Below are 14354 nucleotides of genomic sequence, written 5' to 3' on the forward strand. Positions count from 1 at the left end.
TCACTTATCTATATATAAATATTTATGAAACTTCTAAGTAGTTTTAATCAATTTATTCACTAATTGCGATAATTTCCGTATATAGTTAACGTTTCATTCCCGATCCGATGCCATTTTATTATAAAACCAGATGCGGGTACGCGTAGCCTACGAACGGCAATTTGGCTATTCGTACCCACATGCGGGTACGCGCAGACACTGCCTTTACCAAAAACTTATCCTTACAATGTACTAATTTCCAAATATCACATTTCTATGTTCAGTGAATCTTGTAAGTGCGGTAAAAGCCGTAATTTGTCATATACTTTTAAATATTCACATCTTAATAAGTTTCAAGTTGAAGTGACCATTGCTTGCTGTCAAATGGTCTCAGGGGAGTTGTGTTCACAAGGTGACACTATTACGATACTTGACAATACGGTCAAAGTCCCGTAACTCCCATAAAAATGTTCTGTTCAAAATGACGGTATAATATGGTCAACTACACATGACGGCAAACAATGCTACAAAATTTGAGGGCTTTTTGTAAAACGGTCTTGGAGGAGTTCTGTTCAAAAGGTGTTTTTACAACACTTCAACAAATGGTCAAAGTCCCATAAAAATGGTCAAATTAAAATGGTGGTACAATATGGTCAACTGCACATTGATGACTAACAAAAGTACAAAGTATAAGACCTTTCTGTCAAATGTTCTCAAAGAGTTGCGATCACAAGGTGTTATTGTCACAATACACTAGACAGTCTGATAACTCCTCAAAATATGGTCGAATCAAAATGACAGTACAATATGGTCAAATATACGTGACAGAAAAAAATAGTACCAAGTACATGCGATGGACATGTTCCGGGGGACAATTGTCAGATGACTCCTTACAGTAGTTTATGCCCTAAAATGAGATCATTGACTAATTTTCATGTTTTTGCTAATTAAATTAAAAGCTATGATAGATAAAAGTTTTGAACAACAAAAAATCTCTGGCAAAAATGTCAAAGTCTGAAACTATTGGATGACTCCTTATAGCAGTTATTGTCCTGATATGACAATTTTTTATCAATTTTCCAACTTATGATTTTGGTTGCCCCTTGGTATCTTCTCACTTTGTAAGGAATTTCATCTGTACACAATTTACATTTAGGGCCAAAATCACTTATCCCAAGTTTTAATGACTGTCTCAAAATCTTTTTCATGAGTGGGTATAAGTAAAAAAATATTTAAAATGAGATAAGAAAAATGTCCGACTAGCTAAACTATTTACTGGATCCCAGCACTGAAGATGCTTTGATTAACTTAATTATACTCCATGGACTTGCACGGTTTCCAGTAAATTAGTTTTCTATATTTTGTTTTCTAAACAAACTTGGAATGTCATCACCTAATAGTAAATTTTCTGGTGTCGCCAGCAATGTTAACACCTAATGGTAAGTTTTCTGATGTCATAAATAATGTCAACACCTAACAGTAAGTTCTCTGATGTCGCCAGCAATGCCAACACTTAATGGTATATTTTCTGATGTCATCAACAATGTCAACACCTAATGGTAGTTTTTCGGGTATCATCAGCAATGTCAGCACCTACTGGTAAGTTTTCTGATGTCATCGTTAGAATTAACATCTAATGGTAAATTTCTGGTGTCGCCAGCAATGTCAACATCTAACGGTAAATGTTCTGATGTTATCATCAATGTCAACATCTAATGGTAATTTTTATGTTGTAATAAGCAATGTCAACTAATGGTAAGCTTTCTGGTGTCATCGGCAATGCCAACATCTAACGGTAAGGTTTTTGTTGTAATCAGCAATGTCAGCACCAAATGGTTAGTTTCCTGTTGTAATCAGCAATGTCAGCACCTAATGGTTAGTTTTCTGGTGTCATTAGCAATGTCAACATCTAAGGGTAAGTTTTCTGTTGTTGTCAGCAATGTCAGCACCTAATGGTTAGTTTTCTGATGTCATCGGCAATGTTCAGATATAATGGTAAGTTTTCTGGTGTCATAAGCTATGTCAACATCTAACAGTTAGTTTTCTGATGTCATCAGCAATGTCAAAGTCTAATGGTAAGTTTTCTGTTGTAATCAGCAATGTCAGCACCGTATGGTTAGTTTTCTGGTGTCATCGGCAATGTCAGTATCTAATGGTAAGTTCTGTTGTTATCAGCAATGTCAACACCTAATGGTAAGCTTTCTTGTGTCATCGGCAGTGTTAACATATAATGGTAAGTTCTCTGGTGTCATAAGCAATGTCGGCACCTAATGGTCAGTCTTCTGTTGTCAACAATTTATCAAATTATGGTAAGTTTTCTGATGTCATCGTTAAAATTAACATCTAATGGTAAATTTCTGCTGTCGCCAGCAATGTCAACATCTAACGGTAAGTTTTCTGTTGTAGTAAGCAATGTCAACTCCTAATGGTAAGCTTTCTGGTGTCATCGGCAATGTCAACATCTAACGGTAAGTTTTCTATTGTAATCAGCAATGTCAGCACCAAATGGTTAGTTTTCTGTTGTAATCAGCAATGTCAGCACCTAATGGTTAGTTTTCTGATGTCATCAGCAATGTCAACATCTAATGGTAAGTTTTCTGTTGTAATCAGCAATGTCAGCACCGTAGGGCTAGTTTTCTGTTGTAATCAACAATATCAGCACCTGATGGTTAGTTTGCTGATGTCATAAGCTATGTCAACACCTAATGGTAAGTTTTCTGATGTCATAAGCACTGTCAACACCTAATAGTAAGTTTTCTGGTGTCGAAAGCAATGTCTTAACCTAAAAGTAAGTTTTATGGTATCATCATCTATGTCAGCACCTAATGGTAGGTTTACTGGTATCACCAGCGTTGTCAACACTAATCGTGAGTTTCTGGTGTCACCAACAATCTGTCACTAATGATAAGTTTGATGGTGTCAAGAAATGTCAGCAGCTAATGGTAAGTTTGATGGTGTCATAAGCAATGTCAACACCTAACAGTAAGTTTTCTGGTGTCGAAAGCAATGTCTTAACCTAAAAGAAAGTTTTATGGTATCATCATCTATGTCAGCACCTAATGGTAGGTTTACTGGTATCACCAGCGTTGTCAACACTAATCGTGAGTTTTCTGGTGTCACCAACAATCTGTCACTAATGATAAGTTTGATGGTGTCAAGAAATGTCAGCAGCTAATGGTAAGTTTGATGGTGTCATAAGCAATGTCAACACCTAATAGTAAGTTTTCTGGTGTCGAAAGCAATGTCTTAACCTAAAAGTAAGTTTGGTGGTGTCATCATCTATGTCAGCACCTAATGGTAGGTTTACTGGTATCACCAGCGTTGTCAACATTAATCGTGAGTTTTCTGGTGTCATCAACAATCTGTCACTAATGGTAAGTTTGATGGTGTCAAGAAATGTCAGCAGCTAATGGTAAGTTTGATGGTGTCATAAGCAATGTCAGCTCCTGATGGAAAGTCTTGAGGTGTTGTAAGCAATGTCAGCACCTAATAGTATGTTTTCTGGTGCCATAAGCAATGCCAACACTTATACTAAGTTTTCTGGTGTCGCCAGCAATGTAATTTTTCTGAATAGATCTCTTTCAGAGTATGGCAGATAATAGATAATTCATATTTGTTATAAAATTACATAGCATAAGATGTTACCAATATACAATGCTCGGCTGCGATCCTGCCTCCCAAAAAAAAATGAAAAGTTATTTTTATGTCATTGTTCAAATGTTCAGTTTTCGGAGGAAGTGTTTTTATGAAGAATTATTTGATTTAAGGCACACAGTTGCATGACTCTAGCATTTATAATACAGTTGGGATTTGATAATGATCATTTTGGTCTATTAGTCATGCTTCAATTGTAAAGAAAACTATTGTCTTGTGAAATATTGTCCCCAAGACAATATTTCTGATTATGTATCATGATATTTTGTCCCCATCTATGATTAGTGACAATATTTCATCGATTGACAGTAATGAACATTTGTCTCATTAAAGGAAGTTATCCAAAGTTACATTTTTTGTATATTTAGACAATATTTCATAGATGAAATTTTATGAATTAATCATTATTAATCATTAATCAATTATCTTATGAAAGGGGGTGTATGAAAATTAATATTTTGAACAATGATATCATTAAAAGTATTTTTTTTTATACATGATAACAAACATATATTATAAGTGATTGTCATTACTTTACTTATATTTAAACGGTATAATGTGGTATAATTAACATAGTTGATTTTTTTCCTTTCTAAAAAGCATTTTTAAAATTAGCTTTTGCTGAAGCTTACGTTTCTTTGGTATACAAAATACTTGCTTTACAAAATATTTTCAATAACGAATATAAAAATGTTCATGTTTCATGATTGTGTACTATAGATGAGAATGATTTGATGCAAGCATGTTACTGTTGTCCGGAAATTTCAATGGTTTCCGGACAATTACTTTAGTATAATTAAATAGAAATCTAATGAAATTTAAACACAAGGTTTATAACCACAAAAGGAAGGTTGGGATTGATTTTGGGGGTTATGGTCCTAACAGTTTAGGAATTAGTGGCCAAAAAGGGGCCAAAATAAGCATTTTTCTAGTTTCCAGACAATAACTTGTAGAACGGTGTATGGATCTCTCTGAAATTATACCACAAGTTTCCATACCACAAAGGCATGGTTAGGATTTGCTTTGGGGGTTATGGCTTAACCGTTTAGGAATTAGGGGCAAAAAAGGGGGGAAAACAAGGGTTTCCTGGTTAATGGACAATTACTTAAGACAATTTAAAAGCAGTGTAAGTGAGGTAATCCAAACACAACGTTTTGATTACCTCCATTACACTGCTTTTAAATTATGTATAAAGAAATGTTGTATTGTCTTGAGATGATTAGCTGTCAATTTATATTTAGAAGTTACTATTAAGGAATATTAATTTTAGCTATGATGAGGTATATCAATTTCTTTTTTAAGACTTTTATGATGTATTTAAATGGGTAATTATGGTTGCAAACTCCATTGGAAATTTGAATTGAGATTATGACCATATCTTGAGGGAAAGAATTTTTTTTTGGGGGGGGAGGGGTAAAAAGAAATTGTGGGGGGTCAATTTTTTCTCATTTCAGATTTCAGAAACTAAAAAGAAAAATTCTTCAAATATTATTTTTTTTGCCAAAAAAAAGGGAGGGGGTCAATACGCAACAGCATAGTGTATTGCACAAAAGCAAAAAAAGGGGGGGTGTAATTTTTTTTTTTGTGGGGGGGGGGGGGGGGAGGGGGGCGTGAATTCGCAACAGCAAAGTGTATTGCACAAAAGAAAAAAATTGAATATAAATTCAAATCATATAACCAATTCTAAGTTCTTTGAATACAGTTATTCTGTGTCAGAAACCTATTATGTGTCAAATATTTAATTACAATCCAAATTCAGACCTGTATCAAGCGCGAATATTGTGTCCATTTTTGCCCCAACTGTTCAGGGTTGGACTCTGTGGTCGTATCCAGCTGCGCTCGGCGAAGCAATTTATTCTCATTGTCAGCAATAATTAAATGCATTAGCTCTTAATTTAACGATAACACATACAATTTGTATCATTGTAAAACAAAAAATTATCAAGCTTAACTATAGGACATAATAAAAAATATTGAACAAAATAACAGGTTCAGTGTAAGCACACAGCACCATTTAACGTAACATTCTTTTGGACAACATATATGAACAAGTTCCATTCAATCACACGATCACATCCGTGTGAAAAAGTAAATACCATACAAACCGATGCCCGAGAGAGTTACAGCCTTAAAGTGTTAGCACAGTTACTATTTATGAACTGGTTTGCAGACCAAATGTATCCCTTTAAATAATAATATTGAAGTACTAACCGCTAGGCGGATGTACTTTGTAAATATCAAGTTTCATTTTACCTGATAACAGATGAGTTTCAATAATTTTTTGAACCACTGATTATTACGTGTGTGTAAGGTGGACTAAGTGATAAAAATGTTGGAAAACATAATTTCGTTTTCAAAATGACTCAAGGTAACAAAATTGAGGAAATCGCATGAACTCCAAAAGGAGCGAGACCAGGGACAGGATAAACGTCTCCTGCTTTGAATGCAAATTCAATCTCTGTCAAAATGTCACAATCGTTTATAGGACATACTCGGTAAATTGTAGCTTAAATGACTATTCTGGCAGCTAATGATCTAAGACACCGATGTCGCTAGTTAGTTGAGACACAGACATATTGTATCGGTGAAACGATTTGTGATGGTGACAGTAAAACTTATGTAGTGTCGGATTTCAGTCGGTCGTCCTCATGAATGTGTTGGAGTAGATTTTGTGTAATTTTAAGTAGCATGAACATGCACTTGGGAAACGAGACAAATGAGTAATGTAAGCGCCATACAATGGAGCAGATGGTATTTTACTGCTGAGAAATAGAAAGTTGACGATTGGAAAAGTTGAAACCATCACGTGTCATAGATTCTAGTTTGAACTCGTCCATATGTGTCAATATCGAGGAACAGATCAAGATACATGATATGAGATGCAGACCTTCTAGTTTCGATAGTACCCTCAATCTTTCACTGGGATATATGAAATGCGAGTACTCACTGAAATGATTTATGTGGGCTAACGGATGACAGGACATCATCAATATATCTGAAAATTGAAATTAAAGAACTTTGCAAGATGTCTTTTTTTTTCGTCATTGAGAAGTTTTGGATGAATATCAATCCACCAAGCTCAACAAACATGTTTTCGACAAAAAAAAACCAAAAAAAACAGCATTTTGATATCATTCTCAGTGTATTTGCTTTTGGAATCTTCTTCACAAAGTAGGATTTGTCATGAAAACAAGAATATTGGTTTCTACGAGCTCTGTTTGATGAGACGAAGAAGTCGATCAAAAATTGAGCGTGGATAATAGTAGTGAAAAGCGTAGAAAAAAATCAAAAGTTTTAATACTACTGTGAAATGTTCAAGATTGTAATTGAAGATTTTTTTAGTAGATTTTTTTAGAAATTCTAAGAATCCACATCCGATTGACATCGCTGGTTGAACATACCATATCGCAATATTTTCAATGGCCATCTTTAACTGTAGAAAGAATGGTTGGAAGAACTTTAGCAAGATGTTAAGTCGAACATCTTGGCAACCCGGATATTTATCGTTCTTTAGAAGAATTTTTGTGAAATTTAGGTAGCCTGTGTCATCTATATAAGCTTGCTCTGCTTACAAAGGAGAAGGTCCGGTAAGGGCCGATTTTGGCCTCAAATTTCAGGTTCATCTGATGAAAGATTTTGATCACTTTTTAAACACTTAAGTGTCTACTTCAGTCGATTCAATTAGTTTATGTGAAAGATTTGAACTGATTTTATCATTAAAGACGCTCAGATTCAAGCTTAAATGTGAAAAATCTATCAAATATGCCATAATATGTCACTTTTCAGATGGTTTTTGTCAAAAATGAAAGTGGCCGCAACCGTGTTCACTCTCAACCTTTTTATATGTTATGTATTATCATCAAATACATCTTGCATTTAAATATTAAGAATGAACACAAATGCGGCCACTTCCATTTAAGACTGAAACCGTCTAAAATTTAACTCAAATGCTAAAATTGTGAAGATTTCAGTAATTTAGCATGACTTAATGATGCTAATATCCGATATATATGCATTGTATTGTCAAAAACTGCCCATATTTATGTAGCAGAAGTATTCTACTTTCCAATAAATAGCTAAAAGTTTACATTTTAACAATTTTGTAAAACTGCTATATTTTGGGGCCAAAAAGGGGTCTTACTGGACCTACTCCTTTCGATAAATGTGATCCAGTATTGGGTTTCATATTAATGTTGTTTTGTCATCACTTACATGTGCTATATTTTCATCCTATTGGTCTGATTGACTATAGTAACGAATATCGTCAGCCAATAAGATGTAGGGGAATAGTTTGTCTTTATTCCTTTTGCTCTGGATGTAAAATTTGACAATGTTATTGTTTTATCTTCCTGGTGTATGCACACTGCACCTTCAGTTCTGTTTAATGTTTCGCCCCCTTTTGTTTGGAGGTTCATTTGCAGATAGACATGAGTAATATCATAAATACATTTTTATTTGGATAAATTGAACAATGAATATTTCCTGACATACTACAATATGATCTTTTCTAACAGTTTTGGCGGTATCGGATTTGTTTGAAAGCATTACTCAAACTGATAAAAAATGTTCATACAGCAACACACAATTACCTTTTCGAAACATCAATTATAACGCTGCTACAACCAAATATGAAAAGTATGATATAAGTGATAAGGGCCATACGGTCAAGCATTCTTGCCACTTGTTGCCAGTTGACCTTTCGTAAATTATCTTCTTTTGGCTTTTGGCTTTTTTCTCCAACTAGTTCCTTTTCAACGTTATTAATTATCAGTTCTGATGATACTTGTTTATGGTTACTTCTAAATAATTTGTCTATTTGTACAAATTTCACTATCCAGTTAGAGATAACCTCCTCGTCAGACTTATGATAGATGTTGCCGCTAATAATAACAGTAACGACTATCAGGCCGCTATAACATAGGTTTAGTAACAGTGCAATGCAAATGGCGGACATTCTCGGTATTGCTGTAGCTGGCAGCATATTCTCTGCTATTGTTAGAAACATAACATTTGCTAACAAAAGTGTAACTGAAAATCCAACCCTTTCACCCGAATCCTGTGGTAAAAGAAATACAAATAAATTTAGTACTGCTAAGAACATTACAGGGAAAATAAGATTCATTACCAAATATAATGGACGACGTTTAAAGTGGGTTTCAATTAGTACACGCGGGGTTAACATACTGCTATTGATTGCAACTGCAGAAGTATAGATTAATTCCCATTCATTGCTAATTTGAAAATAGTGAATGTCGACATCACTTCTGCTCGTCGTAAAAGTAAGTTCTTCTGAACTGTACCCCCACATCATAACTTCCATTTCACACATCTGCGTATCGAAAGGGTAGTACGTTGTGTCCACATTACAAGTATATTCCAAATTATGACCTGGAGCCCATGTGACAAGGCCTGTATGGTTGACACGAACAGAGGCACCAGCGGCTCCAAACATTTTAAATTCCATGACAGTGTTAGCATTTACCACAGGCGGTTTCCATACTTGATCAAGTGGTATGACTATGGTTTCTATAGAATTGTAATTAACTGGTGTCCATTGCATATTTACGTCAATCCATTGGAAAATAAAATATCCTGCAATGGCAATAACTCCCTTTACACCATCTATTCCATTCAGATTAAGTAAATTAAATAAAATTGAGACATCTACTGGTTGTGAATCGTTCCATTGTGGTAATATATCTTTGTTATAACCAGTCATTAAATCTTTATGCAGTCTATCGATATCAGTAAAATTAAACGCGTTTATCATTCGGCAGTGTAATAATAGTACTAATAGCAATCTGTACAACTGAGACATTTGTGGCTTAGTTGACACCAGCCTATTTTGCAGGGATGCCAAGAACTGTATGTGTTCTGTATCTCGATAAGCTTAGGGAGAAAATGTAAATGCAATTATATGTGGCGGCGTTGCGTAGAGGATGTTTTCGCACTGTTTCCAAGTGATGATATATTTGCTTTAACATACATTATGTATCCTCTCGCAACAATTATTACCTGAATATTTATTTTGAATTGTTAACCTCTTTCCAACATTTTAAACTTACTCTTCTAACGATTAATAATGACAATTGATTTGTACCTTATTATTGTCCATTTATGATCATATATATATATTGACTATCTATAGAACGAATTTATGTTCACACTTAATGGGAATGGTTCCTTCTCTTTGTCTTTTTAAAATATTTTACAAGGGAGAAATTGTAACTTTATTAATGAAAAATAAATATTTTAGCTATAAAATTGTTTACTTTAACAATTTGATTCTTGTAACTGTAATAAGTACTAAGTGATCATGTAAAACAAATTTGTAAGAATGCATAGTCAAGTTGGAGTCTTATATTATTGACTATACGGGATGGGTCTGACTCATTGCTGAAGGCGGTGACTCATAGTTGCTTAAATCTATGTCATTTTGGACTTTGATGGATAGCATTCCACATCTCCTTATTGTATATATATATATATATATATTCAAAGTAGACTCCTCAAAATTCAAGAGTCTATCCTAAATTGAGGTAAATTATATGGACTTCCAAATACCGTTTCGATTCCTAACATCACTGAAGAGACATTAATTGTCGAAATCCGGATATGGTGTACAAAAATTCTTTGCACCTTTTGTTTGCGGTATACCACCATTTCAGCAAGTTTATTGTTTTCTGTTTGGTATTAAATTAATAATCCATTTATTACACCGGGTGATCCGTTTATTTGGCAATCGCCAATGGCAGTCAGCAGGGTTTAAGAACATTTGTTGTTCGACCTGTTAGTCAAATGCGTTTTGTTAAAATATACTTTTTCACTTTTTTGATCTTTTGGAAAATGTTGTTTGTGCTGTATTTAAACCCCTCTAACAAGAAGTTGTTTTGCATGCACACGTATAAAAATTGCGGTTTTTATCCAACGCAATCATAGGTTTGAACGTTGTTTTCAATTTAGACTTGTTTATAATTGAAAACAACGTTCAAACCTATGATTGCGTTGGATAAAAACCAACGCAATCATATAAACAAGCCTAAATTGAAAACAACGTTCAAACCTTTGATTGCGTTGGATAAAAACCGCAATTTTTATACGTGTGCATGCAAAACAAATTTCTTAGTAAAGGGGTCTAAATACAGCACAAACAACATTTTCCAAAAGATCAAAAAAAGTGACAAAGTCTATTTTAACAAAACGCATTTGACTAGCAGGTCGAGCAACGGATGTCCTTAAACCCTGCTGACTGCCATTGGCGATTGCTAAATGAAATGATCACCAGATGTAACAAAATGGATCTAAAATATTAATTTAATACCAAACAGAAAACAATAAACTCGCGAAAAAGATGGTATACCGCAAACAAAAGGTGCAAAATTTAGTACACCATATCCGGATTTCGACAATTAATGTCTCTTCAGTGATGTTAGGAATCGAAACGGTATTTAGAAGGCCATATAATTTACCTCAATTTAGGATAGACTCTTGAATTTTGAAGAGTCGAAATAGGATATAAACCCGAAGGCAAATATAATACAAGCCCAAACGATAAAAATAAACAAGTCTTAATTGAAAACAACGTTCAAACCTATGATATATTATATAACCATGTATTGTATATTCAAAGTATAATTTAGTTGGTATCCATGCAATTTTCTTTAATAAAATGTTACCTCATGTTTCGTATAATAAAGCAAAGGATGATTTAGATAATTTGATCATGACCATGCATTTATACCCTCGCGGACCGGTGTGGACATAGTAATAATCGTGTCCATAGATATTTCAAAATATTTCAGATTCTTCAGGGTTTGATGGTTTAATAAGATAGAGAACTGAACATTTTAATTTGCGCCAGTGATGTGAAGTAATGTAATTACATGGCATATAATTTAACCAGTTCTCCTAAACGACAAACACGTCAACAATAACTCTTATGCAGAAAAGTCTTTGTTAATTTATGTATCATTGTCATTTTGCTTAGTTTCTTTTGTTACCTATTCTGACATCGGACTCGGACTTCTTTTAAAGTAAAACTGAGTTTTAGAGTGCTTATTGCTTATTGCTGTGTGTTTGTTTATTCTACATTGGCTAGAAGTATAGGGGGAGGGTTGAGATCTCACAAAACATGTTTAACCCCGCCGCATTTTTGCGCCTGTCCCAAGTCAGGAGCCTCTGGCCTTTGTTAGTCTTGTATGTTTTTTTTAATTTTAGTATATGTTTTGGAGTTTAGTGCGACGTCCATTTTCATTGAAATAGTACACATTTTTGTTTAGGGGCCAGCCGAAGCCCGCCTCCGGGTGCGGGATTTTCTCGCTGTGTTGAAGACCCATTGGTGGCCTTCGGCTGTTTTCTGCTCTTTGGTCGGGTTGTTGTCTCTTTGACACATTCCCCATTTCCATTCTCAATTTTATTATATGATGGAGTGTATTTCTGAATGTTTTTCTATATTTAGAGTATAATCATCAGTCTTAAATATTGTTATGAAGGAGCAATCCTTCACCCACAGGGTAAAAAGGGCGGGGTGTGACGATGATTTAATTGACTATTTGATAGTTACTTTAAAATTGCATAACGTTCAGTTTTTGCTTACAATTTATTTAGATGGAACCTTAAGGGCATACGATACAGTTTTGATCCCGTATTGAAATTTTGATGAATATTTGCATATAGGCTATTTTTTACCTGCTTAAATCAAATATGCAATAAAAAATATACCATCATGTGCTACTTTTTGAGTAAATTGAGGTTGAAATTTCAGATATTTCCTGAAAATTCGGATTTGTGGACGTATTTTTCCTTTCGACAGAAATACATAACTTTTTTGTTTTAAAAGATAAACACAAGCTGTTTTTTGTTAAATTATTTGTAATTTCTGTTTTATATAAATGTTCTATAAATTTGTACATTTTATTTTTACAAATAACTCATATTTATCAAATGTTCATTAATGTAGAAAAAAACGTCATTTTTTGCTGTATATTTATCAAATTTAAAATAATTGCACTATTGACTTTTTCATGAAAATTGGTACACATAATCTTCATACGTAATCAAGCCAAAATGTCATTTTAAAAAAGAAGGGTCCATGAACTCGTTTTCAAGTTAAATCAGTTTGAATGTTAAAAATCAGTCGAAAACTGCATCTTTTCATGATAAGTCATGAGTGTCCAAGTAATCACATAATCACAAATTTTTTGCCAATATAATCACATAATCATTAATTATTTTTTTAAACAAGATAATCAAATAAACAAAAATACAGTCCTAGATTATCAAGTAATCAAATAATCATGAAATATTTGGTCTGGTAATCAAATAATCACTATAAAAATGGCCAAGTAATCACATAATCAAAAACCCCATGAGGAGGCTCTTAACTATTTTTGCCATTTGTTAATCCTATCATACCTCCTTTACTTACACTTTGTTCTACCATTTAAAGATAAGGAGGAGTGATATGATTGCCAAAGAGACAACACTCCACTAAAGACCACTTGACAAGGATCTGAACAATTATACATGTCACCGTGCGTGCCTCAACATTGAGCAGATATAGGCTCATAGGGGCCCGAATCGCTAACTTGAATGTATTTTGCCTAAACAGCCAATATCAGAACCAACGTATTACAAAGTAAGGCCATTTCTACGTGGCTTGTTTTCGCTTCCTTTCACCATGTAAAAGTAGCCTAGCTATTGAATATAGACGATATATAAAAAAAAATTGCCGTAGAAATAGAGTCTCCCCTGTATAATATAAAAGCAGAAGGTGTATTCCATGTTGTAATAATGTATATACACAACTAAACTACACTAGATTCAAAATGTTCTATGAAATTTCCGATAATGTTCCTCGTTTTAATTCCATGAGTAATGAAAATAAATTAGATTTTATCTTTTCGTGTGAAGAATGTGACATATTTAAGATTATTGTTTGTGGCATAAGGTAGATGTATATTGATAGATAGAAACAACCACAATATTTGTACATAAATGGGGATTTTACATGTAATTTCAAATAGTGTTCCAATGTGAACGTTTACCTCAACTGGTCATTGTGAATTTCATATCGGTACCATTTGACCATTTGTTAAGAACCTTAACAGTAACAATACTATTGAGTTTGATTTCAATTGGTACAGCCGTTCTTTCTAATTTCATCCAATAAGAAACCAGCAAAAGCTTGGCGAAAACGAAAAATTATTATGGCAGAGAGCAACCAAAATCATCCACTGGAGTACATGCTCCTGGATTGAGACAGGTAGATAAGATAAGATAAGATAAGATAAGATAAGAAACATTTGTTTAGATTCGGCATAGGTTAAATATACAACACAAGCTCTATGGAGCTTTTGACCGAATATAAAAACATATACATAAGATAAAAACAGTCTAAGATATAAGACAACCTGTAATACAAAGTTGAATCTCACACACATAGCATGCAATAAAAATTTAGCAACAAATTTAGAATGGAGTAAAACATTGTTTACCTATATAAAAGTTTAAAATTTAGATTTAGGTAAATAAATAATGTGGTGGAGTTAAACATGTATGTGAACGCTCAACCCTCCTTTAACATAAGATGGGATGTTATAGTACACTATATACGAACAAATTGTAAAAAAATCTGTTGAAAAGAGTTTAACTCATCAGATCGGTACTAATAACAAAACAAAATATTACAAAATGACAAAAGCCACAATATACCGATCCAT

Source organism: Mytilus californianus, unplaced genomic scaffold (assembly GCF_021869535.1).
Source record: "Mytilus californianus isolate M0D057914Y unplaced genomic scaffold, xbMytCali1.0.p SCAF_2, whole genome shotgun sequence".
In the NCBI taxonomy this organism is placed as follows: domain Eukaryota; kingdom Metazoa; phylum Mollusca; class Bivalvia; order Mytilida; family Mytilidae; genus Mytilus; species Mytilus californianus.